Here is an 18,130-nt window from a genome sequence, read left to right as displayed (position 1 = left end):
GCAAGCACAGCCAGGGGGCAGGGAAGCAAGCACAGCCAGGGGGCAGGGAAGCAAGCACAGCCAGGGGGCAGGGAAGCAAGCACAGCCAGAGGGCAGGGAAGCAAGCACAGCCAGGGGGCAAGGAAGCAAGCACAGCCAGGGGGCAAGGAAGCAAGCACAGCCAGGGGGCAGGTAAGCAAGCACAGCCAGGCCACCGGAGGATTCTAGGACAGAATTAATACAGACTAAACGTATGGCTTGTCAGATTCAAGCAAACTATGTGCGTTATCTTCTCTCCGAGCCTTGAGAAGTAAGGCCCCCTTGACAGGACAGCATGCCTCTGGGGACCTTTAGCTCTATTCCCCAGCCTCCCCCTAGAGGCCTGGAGCACTGCACCCACAGAAAAGGTGCAACTTGTCCCTCCTGAAAGGTACTCGAGAAATCTAAAACCGGACCAGCCTGTCCTTTGTGACCTAGAAAGACGCGCCTCGGGACTACAGCTGCCGGACCCTTGTGGCTTCTTCCTTATGGGGGACTGGGGCTGTGAGTCTCTAGTGCCACCTACAGTTCTAAAAACACTTAGGTTAGCTCCTTAAGACTTGACTTTATCCACCAGGACAGTGTTTCCGACCCGTGTCTTTCTGCTGTAAATCGTTATCAGAATCAAAACTACAGCACTCAAAATGCACTAGGTACGATCGAAAATGACAGCGCAATCTTCACATCTTACGGCCCTAGCCCATGAGTGCCGTGCTCAACTACATTATTTTATTTGGACTTTGATGTATCCAGTACTGCTTATGTCATCTAGACTAACAATATACAGCCGGTGAATTCATTTTGCTCTCCTATGAAGTTTATCAGGCACAAATTGCATGACCCCGAGTACATTCAAAATTCATATGGAATTTGCCTACACGTTGCAGTCAAAAGGAACAGGTGGGATTTTATAAGAAAACTTTCATCTTCGGGTTTTTCACAGACATACAAATCTTGGTTTCATACATCTGTAGAACATGGAGCTTCCAACAGTTTGGCCTTTGCCCTGAATCTTCCAATGGGTGTTGTGCACCTGCTACTTAGTCTCTGGTGCTACATTTCTCAAGACCTACTACAGCCAGCATATACGGTTGTCGTTCACGTCCGGGTGTTGGTTTGAGTCAGGCCTTTGTTTGGCCACGTGACGCAGGCTGGGTGAAGAACTAGAGTGGTGGGAGGGGGGGGGGATGGGGCTACAAGCCGTGAATACTGATGCAGTTCGGTGGGGGAGGGTCAGAGGTGTTTGACCTCAAGCTTGCAGTACGTGCAGGATGTGACCAGCGCCTCAATTTGGAAACAAACTGCTATCGCCACACTGCAGCTATGAAGTTGTGATGATACTACACCATAAAAGGGGCTTTGGGTGCGTTCAGATAAAAAAGGACAGTAAAAAGAAGAGTAACTTGACAAATTAATCGTTTGGTTACTGTTTCGCTGCCCAAAAAAATAATGCAACTCCTCCATGGGGTTTGATGATATGCAAGGTTACAATATGATTCAATGCCATCGATGACGTACTGCGCCAGCCCTTGGAATGCACTTAACAACTGCATGCGCTGTGGGACTTTTGGTCTTGGTTCTCTTCGACGAATTTACTCACATCAACGCAATGATTTGTTTAAAAAAACGTCATGACAGGGATAATGTGTACCGTAGCTTTACTTTTACTGTGCATGGCACGTCCGGATTGAGCCTCGGTACTTTAAATTGTAACAGTGCAGATTAAGATCATGAGGTCAAACTCAGGCCTCTACAGTGTAACATTGGTCTACTGAGCTACCAGACCCGGCTCCGAAAGGTCCACACCTTCAGAACTCAGGCCGGTCCTGGAAGAGGAAAAGCCCCCGCACTATCCCTCTACATGCCTTTACACCGCTTCTAAGTTGCAGAAGGCAGCCGACCCTCCTCCGCGACTGGGCTGTTCCTGCTCTTCAAACAGCTGTTGTGCCGGTGCCTGACTTGCACACCCACACATGGACACACGGACAGCAGGAGGGGGGCGGGAACGGGCACACGGACAGCGGGAGGAGGGGCGGAACGGGATAAGAAAAAAAAACTAAAAAATGCTGCTTACCTGCAAGAAAAGTGAAATGGCGCAGCCCACCCCTGCTCGGAGTAGGGAGCGGGTCGGGTCTGCGTCCTCACAGGGAGAGCGAGCAGGCTGGTGTGACGAAGGATACCGGCCTTGAAAAAAAAAAATTACATCCGCCCACCGCCGCATGACGTGGCGGAAAGCCTAAAAATCGCAGGAACGCCCACGAATCTGCTCGCAGAATGACGAGCAGATCTATCTTCCAATGGTTAGCCTCCATTTATGGAGCTAGCCAATGGAAAGAGAGGGCGGGACAAAGCCACACAGTGTAAGTCATTAGATGTCGCCTGCGCGAAACGCTGCTTGCGTAGCTTTCGACAGGCGAGACCTAAAAATTGGTGGCATACTTCATCATTGGGCTGCTAGACACACCTCCGCGCAGACCAACGCATGAGGTGGAGCAATAGGGTGGGGGAGACAATTCAAACATGTAGAAAATATCGGGATCCCACCCGAGGGGGTGGGAACACCTCACCCCCTCCGCAAAGCACATGGAACGCCTCCTTTGCAGAGAGTAAGGTGAGGCAGCGGTTTGCGCTTCTTTGCCTTACTCAATATTTATTGGGGCACTCAAAGCCACGCATTGTGGCTATGCGTGGCTTCATAAATCTGACTCAGAGCCTTGCGTCACTCATGTACCTCATTGCATGGTTCAAACATGTTGCAAGGCTCTCATAAATATACCCCTAAGTATTGTAAGCAGCCTTGAGTATTTTGACAGAATCTTCTTGGCATGATAGTTTCTACATAAGGAAGACAATGTGCACCAAGTACTAACCAATGTACATGTGTTTGATTAGCTTCAGAAGATGGGAGATTAGTTAAGTTTTCACTACAGTATGAAGGCTGCAGGTAGTATCACCGTTAGCACCTTCAGACCGATGGTATTTAAAATTCATAGTACCTCTTTGGACAAGTTTTGCATAGAGCGAACACTGTTCTTATTAGATACTTTTAAATACTCTGTGGTGTATTTCTCATGAGCGTTTCACGGTCTGCAACAGTGTGGTACAGAATAAATTCTCTCAATAGAGTTAACACTGTTTACAGCTCTCTCTTTTCTACTCTTATGCACTTTATTTCTAAGTGTAGATTTGGTGACTTTGAAGGGATTGAAACAGGTACAGGCTGTCCGTAGTAGGGCATTAGTTATATAATAGAAGTTGAGTACCTGGAGGAACTTGTTTTTTTTCCTAACAGTTGTGTACAGATTTAACATCTTGTGCAATAGGGGTAACCCATCTACTTGTGGTTGATTGTTAATATGAACTTGGATACCCATGTAGTGTATGTATAGGGTCAATGTTGTACTTACAAGCAGTTTGCTTTACCTAAGGGGGTTGTATGTGTGACGGCATTAATGGTGCTTCATATTATTCTGAGCTAATTTGTACTTACTTTCAGAACTCTAATGCCATATTCGTTTATAGAGTAATGGTTACAAAAGAAGCTTGGATGATGTCATCAATGATGTTATTTGAGATGCCCTAATTGATGTCATAGAACATGTCATCAGTGATGTTATTTGAGAGGTCATAAGCAGTGCATGGCAGGGGCATAACTAGAACTGTTGAATGTATGCAGTTTATTTAGTTCAAAACGTTATGTTGGCACTGAGATATTCACCTACCTATAACATCACTTAACCTTTGTTTTTTTCCAGTGAATTTCTAAGTTTTTTTTGTGTAAAGTAAAATATAATAAAAATTCCTGACTATACCTTCACTTTAACCAGTATATGTGTGTGTGCATGACTGCACGACGAGGCCAACACATTGCTGCTGTGTCTCCGGATTTGCCTGGACCTTCACACATGCAGTGAGACGTCTAAGGGGCCCGGGAGAGGTCTCTGTGCCGTGAGGACACTTGCTATTATAATCTGCACCTACACTCGACATGTCATAGATCACCAGCACTCACCATGAGTTACAAGGAGTCAACAGCCACAAGCACTTACCTGCAAGCCGGCATGGTGCCTGCTGGGAGTTGAAGTCCGCTTAGAGGGACTACAAGAGGTGTTCACGCTATTGGTTGACTCTGCTGGGCCCCCACCAATGGGAGTTAAATGGATCGTTTGAATGCCGGCATGTGTTAGTTTCTGGTGTTTGGCATTTGAGAAAGTCAATGAAGATGAAATGCGTCATGCCTACCACGCTGCAATAAAGAGTTTCTCCCTGGTTCCCCGTTGTGTCCCTCTGGTTTCTTTCTCCGTGGAGTGAGGGATCTTGATATATAAGTACACAACAGGGCCCATTGATGTGATGTACACATACTGTTGAAGTATTATGCAGTAATCAATTTTAAAATATAATTGCAATCAGCATTTAAGAGTTATTTGTATTATGATGTGTTATCATTGGCTTTAGATCTTTTCCGATGTGCGTTTTTGATTGCCAAGAACATGGTTATTCAAAAAAGTATTTCTTTAATGTCTATGATGGGAGGGGGGAATGGCTATATATACTCCCAGCTGTATGGCGGCAATTTGATTGACAAAGGCTTCAGTGAAGCTGAAACGCGTCTCTTTTTAGCGCGAGGTCGAGTGAGAACCAGAGATTAAAGAAGGCCATATACAAACTTCCTTGAGTACGTGCCTTTTTCCTTGCAGGAGAGGGATGGTGTGTTCAACAATTCACAGCGGTTGCGGTTCTCCGCTGATCACGTAACACCAGTCGGCTTATGGCTCTACCCTTTGACCGCAGTTTCTTTGGAGCAGTATGGGAGTGCTATTGGTAGAGCCCCCGGAGTTTACACCAGGATGAGGAACAAGGATGACAGCAGATGTGAGGATCCAGCAGCGGGGCGGTTTTTGTCAACTGCCAGCACGGGGCCTTGGTTTCCCAAGTCTAGAAAAGACTTGCCCAGGAGACTAATTTCAAAAGGGGGTGGTGATGGACAGAGTATCTGAGTTAATCAGAACACTCCTACCCAGTCAACAGATCAGGGCTTGATCCATCACCGTTTTTTAGCTCACTGCACCATCCCAGTTCAGAACCTGGCTATATGCAAATTAGTCTGTCCCTGGCCCAGTGCATCATGGGAACAGGGCAGACCAAACTACCAAGCCAATTCTTCACTGGAAAGGAAACAAGCTTCCGGGGACCGGTTTCTGGCATTAGAGCCGTCTTCGGCCCGGCTTGCTTGAATCCTGATGGTGCAGTGAGCAAGGGACTCACGTCTGAGCATACCCTTCCACACTTGTGGTGGCCAAAATAATTTCAAAAGGGGGTGGTGATGGACAGAGTATCTGAGTTAATCAGAACACTCCTACCCAGTCAACAGATCAGGGCTTGATCCATCACCATTTTTTAGCTCACTGCACCATCCCAGTTCAGAACCTGGCTATATGCAAATTAGTCTGTCCCTGGCCCAGTGCATCATGGGAACAGGGCAGACCAAACTACCAAGCCAATTCTTCACTGGAAAGGAAACAAGCTTCCGGGGACCGGTTTCTGGCATTACAGCCGTCTTCGGCCCGGCTGGCTTGAATCCTGATGGTGCAGTGAGCAAGGGACTCACGTCTGAGCATACCCTTCCACACTTGTGGTGGCCAAAATAATTTCAAAAGGGGGTGGTGATGGACAGAGTATCTGAGTTAATCAGAACACTCCTACCCAGTCAACAGATCAGGGCTTGATCCATCACCGTTTTTTAGCTCACTACACCATCCCAGTTCAGAACCTGGCTATATGCAAATTAGTCTGTCCCTGGCCCAGTGCATCATGGGAACAGGGCAGACCAAACTACCAAGCCAATTCTTCACTGGAAAGGAAACAAGTTTCCGGGGACCAGTTTCTGGCATTACAGCCGTCTTCGGCCCGGCTTGCTTGAATCCTGATGGTGCAGTGAGCAAGGGACTCACGTCTGAGCATACCCTTCCACACTTGTGGTGGCCAAAATAATTTCAAAAGGGGGTGGTGATGGACAGGGTATCTGAGTTAATCAGAACGCTCCTACCCAGTCAACAGATCAGGGCTTGATCCATCACCGTTTTTTAGCTCACTGCACCATCCCAGTTCAGAACCTGGCTATATGCAAATTAGTCTGTCCCTGGCCTAGTGCATCATGGGAACAGGGCAGACCAAACTACCAAGCCAATTCTTCACTGGAAAGGAAACAAGCTTCCGGGGACCGGTTTCTGGCATTACAGCCGTCTTCGGCCCGGCTTGCTTGAATCCTGATGGTGCAGTGAGCAAGGGACTCACGTCTGAGCATACCCTTCCACACTTGTGGTGGCCAAAATAATTTCAAAAGGGGGTGGTGATGGACAGAGTATCTGAGTTAATCAGAACATTCCTACCCAGTCAACAGATCAGGGCTTGATCCATCACCGTTTTTAGCTCACTGCACCATCCCAGTTCAGAACCTGGCTATATGCAAATTAGTCTGTCCCTGGCCCAGTGCATCATGGGAACAGGGCAGACCAAACTACCAAGCCAATTCTTCACTGGAAAGGAAACAAGCTTCTGGGGACCGGTTTCTGGCATTACAGCCATCTTCGGCCCGGCTTGCTTGAATCCTGATGGTGCAGTGAGCAAGGGACTCACGTCTGAGCATACCCTTCCACACTTGTGGTGGCAGTTCGGGCTGGACTGTTCCCAAGAGGCACAGGGTCAGACTGATTTGCATATAGCCATGTCTGAACTGGGGTGGCTGAGTGAACTAAAGAATGGTGATGGATTAAACCCAGATCAGTTGACTGGGGGTGAGTGTTTGATTTGTTCAAACTCTCCGTCCATCATCCCCTTTTGTATCGCTTTGCCCAGGAGACTGGCACACTCTGGTGACTGGGCACCGCGGACGCCTATGCTGAGGCGGTGAGGAACGTTTGGCAATAGTATTTTTTGTTTATTGGTCTCATCCGACCTCGTGGTTTTGTTCATTCTTCCATCGTTAATGAGTGCTGCTCGTTACCTTGAACATTATGGTAATTTTACCATTTTCAGACTGTTGTTTCACTGCTGGTTGTTACATTATTTTGACTATTAGCAACGGCGTTTGGCAGCTCCTGTAGTAACTGTCATATGAATCACTGCCCTTGAACTTGTGACTGTTATCATACTGCCACACTGACCTATGGGAGTTGTAGTCCGTTCATCAGGAGTAAGGCAATTTAGCCGTACATCACACAATTGACTTAATCTAACTTCGTGGGATGACAGTGATCAGTTAATAAGGTGTAAGTGTGATGATTCACACCACAGCGTTCATGCCTGAGCACCTGGAGACTGCTTTTCACATTTTCGGTCTAGAGACTGCATGCCGGTTATTCATCATTATTTGAAAGCTTTGCACTTGAGCGGACACGTCTCTATTTCAATGTTTAACAGTTGCAGCACGAGTTTTATATATTTGTACAATATCATGTTATTGTTTTATCATGTAAAGGACAGCTTTTTTAAGAGAAATTGTCGTCGTCGTATGCTAATGAGGTCAAAGGTATTCCCCCTGCAGGCTTGTGATGAAATTAATTTGCGCACATGCTCGGAAATGCAACAGGGCCCATTGATGTGATGTACACATACTGTTGAAGTATTATGCAGTAATCAATTTTAAAATATAATTGAAATCAGCATTTAAGAGTTACAGTATTATGATGTGTTATCATTGGCTTTAGATCTTTTCCGATGTGTGCATTTGTTTTTGATTGCCAAGAACATGGTTATTCAAAAAAGTATTTCTTTAATGTCTATGATGGGAGGGGGGAAGGGCTATATATACTCCCAGCTGTATGGCAGCAATTTGATTGACAAAGGCTTCAGTGAAGCCGAAACGCGTCTCTTTTTAGGTCAAGTGAGACCAAGAGATTAAAGAAGGCCATATACAAACTTCCTTGAGTACGTGCCTTTTTCCTTGCAGGAGAGGGATCGTATATATATATACGAGTTATTTCCATCTGGACACACATCTCGTTGTCCCATACATATCCTTACGTATTTGGTAACTGACTTTATTCTAGCATACTAGCATCTCCTTACCCTTTTACCTTACTTTACCTTACTTCTTTGTTTTTCACATCCCTGTAGCCGCCCTCTTTCTGTCTTCCCCATACGTTTCCACATTTTTATCGATTTTTTCTTCATCATTTTCACCCCAGCACATTATCTCCTGTTGCCCCCAGACATGGACCGCAATGTATTTATACAGCTATTTTTGATACTAACGTTTCTCATGCCATTGCAACTAAATTTCATGCAATCTTTTTAGTAATCATGTGGATGTTTCCACTAAATGAATTTATTCGTATTATCGTATAAGCATGACTTTGCACAATATTTCTTATTACAATTCATGAGCCCCGTATATTTATGTACATATCACTGAATGTATGGATTTGTATTATTAATTGAACTAGCATGATTCATTAGAGGTATTCTCTTTATTATTGAAGAGTATCATGTATCTGTGTATTTATACATTTGTAAACCATTCTTGCACGTACAATTCGGTGCTGTTTTGAACCGATATAACATTTTTTCCATGTCTATGACTCACCACTTTATCACGTGCTGTGGGTGTAATTCTTTTTAATGGTCCGCCCATGTTCTAGCGTTGTCATGTGATCAAGCCAGTCCGGTGGTGAAACGCGTTATGGCCGACGAATAAACGCACTACAACTTGCCCGAATTCTGGGTTCGAGTCTGCTTGTACGTTGCTCGAATGTGTGGGTAGCGGTTTCTCCGAGCAGTTACTTGGATATATATATATATATATATATATATACACATGCACACACACACACACACCAAATCTCCCCCTGTCCCATGATGCCAGCGGACTCAATAGACGTATTTACCGATGTGGTGACTTAGGACCTTTTGAAACTTCGAAACTCAAGGAACAAATTGAAAGGTGAAGGTAACATCACAGAGAAGAGTGATTGCGGATCTGAAACAGGTTAAAACAATTGTATGTAAACCATCTGACAAGGGCGGGAATGTAGTTTTGATGACTAATGACTACTACATAAAAGAGGCCCTTATGCAATTGAATGATGCATCGAGCTATATAAGGGTAACAAGAAAGGCATTTGAGGAAAGTGTTAAGGCCTACCGATCAATCCTGAATAAGTGGTATCATAGGGGGATGCTGAGTAAGGAGGAGTTTGCCTTCTTGGAATGCAAACATCCCCGGGTACCAACTTTTTACCAACTACCCAAGCTGCACAAGCACCAGGCCGCCCAATTGTTTCGTCCCTAGGGAGCCTGACGAAGAACATGTCCAGGTTTGTAGATTTTTTTGTTTGATTTTGTTAAAAAACTGATTTCATACATAACAGACACAAAGGACTTTTTGATAAGGTCCTGCCGGCTCCCCACGGTCCAGCCGGCTCCCCACGTCCTGCGGGAGCCAGCATTGCTTTTCCACATGGGGAGCTGATAACATGCAGCTCCCCTTGTGGAAAAGCAATCTGCTTTGCTTCATTGAAGCAAGAGCAAGTTTCCCTGCTCCCGCTTCAATGGAGCAAAGCAGTTTGCAACGACAGGCGGGAGCTGCGCGGCTTCAGCCCTGTCATTGCAAACAGCAGTGTCCCAGGGGTGGGCACCCCGGGACACTGCAGGAGCTGGCCCTGGGGCATGGCGGTCCCCCGGGCCATCAAGGGCTCCAGGAGGGGGCAGCGCGGCCCCCCTCCCAACCTATTGCACAGCCCCGGGGAGGGGGCGGTCCCTGTGGCGAGTGGGGGGCTCAAGCCCAAGCCTCCCACACAGGTGTATGTTTTTAAAAATAAAAGCCCCGGGGGTGATGGTCCCCGGAGCAGCGGCAGGCCGTGTGACCCTGCGATTATAATTAATAAAAGCCCCGGGGGTGGATTGTAGGGGCTTGGGGGGGCCTTAGAGGCCCGCCACACACTAAAAATAAAAGCCCCGGGGGTGGAGGTCCCTGGGTCTAGGGGGGCCCCCACACACTAAAAATAAGAAGCCCCGGGGGTGGCGGTCCCTGGGGCTGCGGGGGGGGGGGGAGGCCGTGTGCTCCCTGCAAATATTTATGGAAAGCCACGGGGGTGGCTTTGCCCTTTGCGATGACACCCAATGGCTTCACCTCAGGAACACTGCGCTTGCAGCAGGGCTTCTTCCGCGACTTGAGCCGGCTGCTAAAATCCAGTCAAAAAAGGTGCCCCTTATGGAAGAACCACAACAGGTAGAGTATATTCCAATAATTTTATTCATGGGGCTGCATGCAGGTTTTGACACAGACGTCATCGTTGATAAACTGCCAGACGCGTTTCGAGTATTCCTGACTCTTAATCATTGGCAACCACATGTAGAGCAGGACCGGCAATGTGCAGCTCGATTTAAATTCACTTGGACCGCCCCAGTGGGCGTGGCCACTACTCTGGCCTTGTGGTTTTCGTAGTGCACAACATTTATACTCCAATTAGTCCGTCCTGAAAAACATGAAATCAAAGTTCACTTTAAAACCCCAGTGGGATGATGTACAGTCTTGTTAAAAGCATGCTGCATTCTTAATCCTCAGTGATGGGACTACCTCCCTTTGCGATTACACCCAATGGCTTCACCTCAGGAACGCTGCGCTTGCAGCGGGGCTTCTTCCGCGACTGGAGCCGGCCGCTAAAATCCAGTCAAAAAAGGTGCCCCTTATGGAAGAGCCACTACAGGTAGCGTATATTCCAATAATTTTATTCACGGGGCTGCATGCAGTTTTTGACACAGACGTCATCGCAGATCAACTGCCAGACGCGTTTCGAGTCTTCCTGACACTTAATCATTGGCAACCACATGTAGTGCAGGACCGGCAATGTGCAGCTCAATTTAAATTCACTTGGACCGCCCCAGTGGGCATGGCCACTTCTCTGGCCTTGTGGTTTTCGTAGTACACAACATTTATACTCCAGTGAGTCCGTCCTGAAAAACATGAAATCAAAGTTCACTTTAGAGTCAGCTGCACATCATCGGCCCTGTGATGCTCAGCGTGCCTGGTGCCATTGAAGAAGGGTCACAGACTTGAAACGCGTCTGGCAGTAAAGGCAGTGAATTTTGATGGTATCTCTTGGCGTTTGTATGCAGCCTTCGTGACAAAATAAAGGAGCAAGTGTACTTACCAGGCTTGGTTCTTCCACATGGGGCAACTCGTTGTTTTGAAAAGATATATATATATGTATATATATATATATATATATATATATATATATATATATATATATATATATATATATATATATATATATATATATATATATATATATATATATATATATATATATATATATATATATATATATATGAGTTAGGACCTATTTTCCATATGAAATCCGCAACATTCTATTCCCAATAACTTTGGTGCCGGTTGACGAACCTTCGCAAAATTTTCAAAACTTTTGGCCAGCTCCGGTCCGCTCCTATCCTGAAAGTCTCTAGGTGCTTCGTCAAGCGGGGGCCGAGAAAAAGGAGGTCCCAAAACGTGTTTTCCCCATGCAATTTTCCATAGGAGCCTTTAGTCGCAACTACAGCCCGAACTGCTGAACGGAATTACACCAAATATGGCAAAAAGGTAGCCCTTGGATCAGAGTCGTGCTTTTTTTGTTCAATGGTGTAAATCTGTTCAGTATTTCTAGAGAAAATCAAAAGTAAAATCATATATATATCTATGGCCGCAGAGGATTGCGGCACCCTCCCAAGCACGTGCTTTATTCTAATTGGCTCTCAACACTCCAAATCAGTATTGGCAGCCATCTTGTGCCCCGGTAGTACCGAGGAACAAGAAAGCAGAGAAAAAAACACGCAAAACGCAATAAGGGTGCAGAGTAGAAACACCCTGACCCCCTAGGTTTGCTTAGGGTGTCCCACAAGGACACCCAGGGCCCAAAAAATTTGCAAAATCCGCGCAGGGTTCGCGGATCCTGCCGATTAAAAAAAAAGAATGAAGCTAGGGCTCCCACGCTTCCTTGGTAATTAATCACCCGGGGAGGTCTTTTTTTAATTATGTGCGGGGGCTCTCGGGGCTCCCCCAGCCCCGGGGACCGCCACCCCCGGGGCGGGCTTCTTTAAATTAGGTGCGGGGGCTCTCAGGCCCCCTCAGCTCCAAGGATCGCCACCCCCGGGGATTCTTTAAATTAGGTGCGGGGGCTCTCGGGCCCCCCAGCCCCTGGGACCGCCACCCCCAGGGCTTCTTTAAATTAGGTGTGGGGGCTCTCGGGCCCCCTCAGCTCCGGGGATCGCCACCCACAGGGCTTCTTTAAATTAGGTGCGGGGGGTCTTGGGCCCCGCAGCCCGAGGACCGCCACCCCCCCAGGGCTTCTTTAAATTAGTTGCGGGGGAACTCTCAGGCCCCCCAGCCCCGGGTGCCGCCACCCCCTGGGGCTTTAAGAAAAGAATGGCAGGGGCTCATGCCCCACTCCACACACCCCAGTGACACCACCTCCCGGGGGCTCTAAATATTTTAATTGGGGGGTCCGTGACAAAAACCCCAGCCCCGGGGACCACCACCCCCAGGGCTTTGCAGGTTGTGGGAGGGGGGCTGCGCGGCCCCCTCCTGGAGCCTTGTCGTGGCCCTGGGGACCGCCACCCCCCAGGGCCGGCTCCTGCAGTGTCCTGGGATGCCCACCCCCTGGACACTGTAGTTTGCTATGGCAGGGCGGGAGCCGCCATAGCAAACTTGGTTTGAATTTCGAAAGAGAGAGAAGGAAAACCTGCTCTCTCTTTCAAAATTCAAACCAAATTGCTTTTCCATACGGGGAGCTGCATCTTAGCAGGGAAGGACGCGGGGAGCCGGCGGGACCGTGGTGGGATTGGGGACGGCCCCCAACGGAGAGGGCCAGCCCTGGGGGATGGAGTCCCCGTGGCTACAAGTGTCCCGAGAGGGGTGCCACGCGGTCACCCCCCCAAAATTAAAAAAAATATATAAAAAAAAAAGGACCTAGGCTGGTCCCCGGGGCCATATAATGGCCTAAGGAAGGGGGGCGAGGCATCCCCCCCCCAAAAATCTTTTAACCAATATGGCCATGCCCTGGGGGAATAGGGTCCCCGGGGCAGATTTTGGCCTCAGAAGGAGGGCCACGCGGCCCCCTTCCCAAAATAGTGAAAGAAATAAGATTTTTGGGGCAGGCCCTGGGGGATGGGGTCCCCAGGGCCAAAAATATTAGGAAAAGAAGGGGGCCACACAGCCCCCATTCTTAAAATAATTTTTTTTTAAAAGACCAGCATCGCGCTCAGGCCACGCCCCCTCCTTTGAGCACTCTGCAAAGGCGCCTCCTGGCGCGTTTGAAGACGGGGAACAAATTCCCCTTGAATACTGGGGGTCCCTGGGGGACCAACTATCCCACCAGGAACCTCCAGTATGCGCCAGGGGCCTGCGTTGCAGAGAGGTGTCCTGAGGCCACGCCCCTTTTCACACCTCTCTGTAACGCAGCTCTGTGGCGCTTAATGGAGGTAGCTGGTGGGCTAGTTGGACCCCAGTGACCCTCAGTATTCAAGGGGAGTTAATCCCCCAACTTAAAACGCGCCACAGGGCACATTTGCACAGTGGTGAAGGGAGGGGGCGGGCCTGAGTTGACATGTGTGCAAACAGATCCTGTGGCACACTTTAAGTTGGGGAATTAGTTGCCCCTCAATCCTGAGCGTCCCCGGGGGCCAACTAGCCCACCAGGTACCTCCAGTAAGCGCCACAGAGCTGCGTTGCAAAGTGGTGTAAAAAGGGGCGTGGCCTCTGAACATCTCTCTGCAACGCAGCTCTCTGGCACATACTGGAGGTACCTGGTCGGCTAGTTGGCCCCCAGGGACACTCAGGATTGAGGAGTAATTAATTCCCCAACCTAAAACGCGCCACAGGGTTTGTTTGCAGACATGTCACCTCAGGCCACGCCCCCTTCCTTCATCACTGTGCAAACGCGCCTTGTGGCACGTTTTAAGTAGGGGGATTAACTCTCTTTCAATACCGAGGGTCCCTGAGGGCCAACTAGCCACTAGGTACCTCCAGTATGCGCCAGAGAGCTGCGTTGTAGAGAGGTGTTCAGAGGCCATGCCCCTTTTTACAACACTCTGCAACGCAGCTCCGTGGTGCTTACTGGAGGTACCTGGTGGGCTAGTTTGACCCTAGGGACCCTTAGGATTCCAGGGGATTTAATCTCTTAACAGGGCCTATTTACACAGTGGTGAAGGGAGGGGACGGGTCCTGAGGTGATGTGTGCAAACGCCCTGTGGAGCGTTTTAAGTTGGGGAAATAATTCCCCTTCAATCCTGAGGGACCCGGGGGGCCAATTAGCCCACCAGGAGCCTCCAGTAAGCGCCTCTGCGCTGTGTGGCAGAGAGGTGGTGCAGGCTGTGCCCCTTTTTACACCTCTCTGCAGTGGTGCTTACTGGACGTACCTAGTGGGCTAATTTGCCCCGAGGAATTCAAGGGGAGTTAATTTCCCAACTTAAAACGGCCACAGGGCGTGTTTACACAGTGGGGAAGGGAGAGGACAGGGCCTGAGCTGACGTGTTCAAACACACCCTATGGCGCATTTTAAGTTGGGGAAATAATTCCCCTTCAATCCTGAGGGCCAACTAGTCCACCAGGTGCTTCCAGTAAGCGCTACTGCGCTGCGTTGCAGAGAGGTGTTCCAGGCCGTGCCCATTTTCTCTGCAACGCAGCTCTGTGGTGCTAACTAGAGATACCTGATGGGCTAGTTGTACCCAAGGGACACTCAGGATTCAAAGGGACTTTATCCCCCCAAATTAAAACGGCCACAGGGTGTGTTTGCACACATCAGCTCAGCCCTCCCCTCCCTTCACCAGTGTGCAAACTCGCCATGTGGCGCATTTTAAGAGGTAGATTTAATCCCCCTGCCCTATTATATACTATCCTGTGATCCTGCCCGACTGCTATACACTGCTGTTCCATTGTGAACAACAAGGTCCCGTCGAGGTCATATTAAAATTTGTTGCCAATTGTGCTCGCCCGACCGACCAGTTCCGCTGATTTACTGGAACACGGAGGTGCCGCCTTTACTTCTGGTGCTCACCACCAATTGCGCTGATATTGCGCGTTCGGATTCTATATGCTGATTTTATCGTCCCTCGCCTGTCTGCAGTGGCGCCACTAGATGGGACATAATGCATGTCCATAGATACAGCCTTACCATAACTAGGGCATCCGACACCCCATGACTTGTTTCCTTACAACGGAAATACACGGAGATCTTCATGCCAGACCCTTCCTGCTTTAATACAATAGCAGTGAACCCAGACATCTAGCCCTGCTTATCAATTGGGCTTACTTAGTAGGCAATTCATTGGTTGTCCTGATGATGATCCTTTATGATTGTAGGATCGAAACGCCGTCGACAGTTGTTGTAGTCTAAACATAAGTTCTCCATTGTGTGACATAAATGCGTTTTCACTACAAGAGTAAAGCTAGATTAATCTTTGTAAACTGGTACTAGCTTCTCACAAATTGCTAAATTGCCTGTTAACCTTCTATTTATGTAAAGTGTCTGTTCTGTGTTGTTTTGTTGTGGATACAGGATTGTGTCCCACTATATATATATATGTCGTTCTTAATGTTTTCTATTCGCTACATTGATTAAATTCAGGGTCCGGATGGACACCTAACTCATTATAGTGCATATTGTGGCCTATAATTATTCTTAGCCTATGCAATTTGTCTTTTGCCAAGGACCTTTGTTGATTGATATTACTAATACCCTTGGTCCTTGCTTACCGAGTGGGTTCCCTTGTTTCTCTCAATACTATTATATACTAGGGGCTTACTGATGAGGTCATGCTAATAACAGGGGTACCCCCAACGCATAGTGTTCCCTAGTGTATGTAAGTGTTTTAACTGTATTTTAAGTGTCTTTTAGCATAGCATTGGCTCTAGGACTGGTTAGTCAGAGTCAGTTACCACCAGTACCCATCTGAAAAAGTTGAGGGTACAGGATGATTTTGCGACAAAGCCTCTTTCTGCTCCTCTGTTTGTTATTTCGGCACGTCTTCCTTCTTCCTGCAGTTTTCTTCATCTTTGAGGACTTCTGTTGCTTTTTTCTGCATTTCTTTTTCTTCTTTCTGTGTGTTTTTTCTTCTTTCTTCACATGTGCTACCTCTGTAGGCAGAGTTAGAAACTAGCATTTAAAAAAGCTTTGAAATTCACTGAAAAAAACATAGGTTTCAGGCAGGTTATAGTTCGGAATTATCATTTAAAAAACCCAAGAAATGCACACAAAAAAAACATAGGTTTCAGGGGTGTTATAGTTAGAATGACATTTCACTCATACAAAACCATTGAAATTCCCCCATTATAGTTAGTTCAGCTAACTATAACTCGCGCGTCCGCAATGCACTACTGATGATGTCACATATTACATCACTCATGACATGGTCAGTGACATCACTCATGACATCTCAAATGACAACATCATCCAGTGAATGTGTGTTTTTCTGAAAATTAAATATGCTTTATATATGTATATCTCAAGGTCGATGGAAGAATAAATGGGTATATAAGTATCTAAATGGATGATTTTTTTTTTTTTAATTGATTGTATAACTGGCTGAGGAAGTGTATCTTAGTGAATAATGTCCGGGTGTGATTGGAACCAGCCGGTGCTCTTCCCATTTTCCACACAAGCCTCTGAGGAAGACTGTGTTTGAAACGCATCAGGCAGTGGGAATCTGACTGTGAAAGGGGGGCCAGCTAGACGTTTCTGTACAAGTTATTAAAGGCTTATGCTTGAAGCCTTGTGTGTGTTCGGGTGCCTTTCAATTACCGGAACAAGCATGATTTGCTTCTCTTTCAGAAGAAGATGCCGGCATCCACTTCTAAAGAGTTTCAGGCCCTTTATTGTTTTTTCTCTGGAGATATGCGGCAGTTCACTTCCAACCTTGCACGTTTCAGCTCTCTCAGGAGCCTTGATCACAGGTGATCTTCTCTCCATTTTAGACTGACCATGTGTCCCTTGTAAATCAAACCACATTTTTATCGTGGTTTTCCAGTCGTGTTCTTTCTATGGAATGCGCACTCAAAAACATTAAAATCAATTAACTTTCACAGCAGCATATCTGTAGAAATCACAGTACATTATTAAACTCTGCAATTATAATCATGTTTTTTCAAACAGTTCCAATGCGCATAAAAAGTTTGTTGCCACTGCCTTGCTTTTACATCTCCTTATATGTGCTGTGAGTCCCTTCAAAATCTGCTAGCAGGAAACCAACATTCCAACTCACTCCCTGCCCTTCTTGCTTGTAATTTAATTAAGGAATAATCCTGTCTTTTTTCATCTGTAAGGAAGGGCAGGTCAGGCTCCTTTCAAAAAATCCAACACTTTCTTCTCCATGTGAAGGAGCCCCAGACCCTATCAGGGCGGCTTCAACTTGATGGACACAAAGCATCCCATCTGTTTATTGAACATACTTTTCTTTCACAAGAAGACACCCACATCCACTTCTAAGGAGTTTCAGGCGCTTTATTTTTTTCTCTGGAGATATGAAGCAGTTCACTACCAACCTTACACGTTTCAGCTCTCTCAGGAGCCTTGATCACAGGTGAGCTTCTCTCAATTTTAGACTGACCACGTGTCCCTCGTAAAGCAAACCACTTTTTAGGTCGCCTAGCGCAGTGCGCATGCGCTGCTCTATGGGAGGCTTCCTATGAGCACTCCAAATTTCCCAGAGACTTGCGGGTCTGGCAACTCTCACACATTCCATTAGCCTTTGCATGTGGCTTTCAATAATGAAAGCACACAAATGGCCAAAGATGGGTGCGTGTCCCGCCTTGTCTCTAAACGTTCACTCCCATGGAGTTTGGGTCTCGGGAGCGAGCAGCGGTGCGCAGCTGCATTCTTCCCTTTTTCTTGTTCTTGTTCTGGATCATGTTACTAATTAACACAGCGCAGTCGCTTTCACTTTCACAGCTGCGCTTGTTAAGTAGTAGCTGTGCTACGTGTATAACGTCCCTTCTGTGGCTCTCAAAGATTTGCTTTTGCTAATTAGGCCCTCGCTGTGTTTTTTAGATTTGAGACGGGGTATTCACTCTGCAGAGGCGGCGATTTTTAAACAGATGGAACCAGCTTCGAGTCCCGGC

This window comes from Lissotriton helveticus, chromosome 8 (assembly GCF_964261635.1).
Source record: "Lissotriton helveticus chromosome 8, aLisHel1.1, whole genome shotgun sequence".
NCBI classification, from domain to species: Eukaryota; Metazoa; Chordata; class Amphibia; order Caudata; family Salamandridae; genus Lissotriton; species Lissotriton helveticus.
This window is presented reverse-complemented; position numbering follows the sequence as displayed.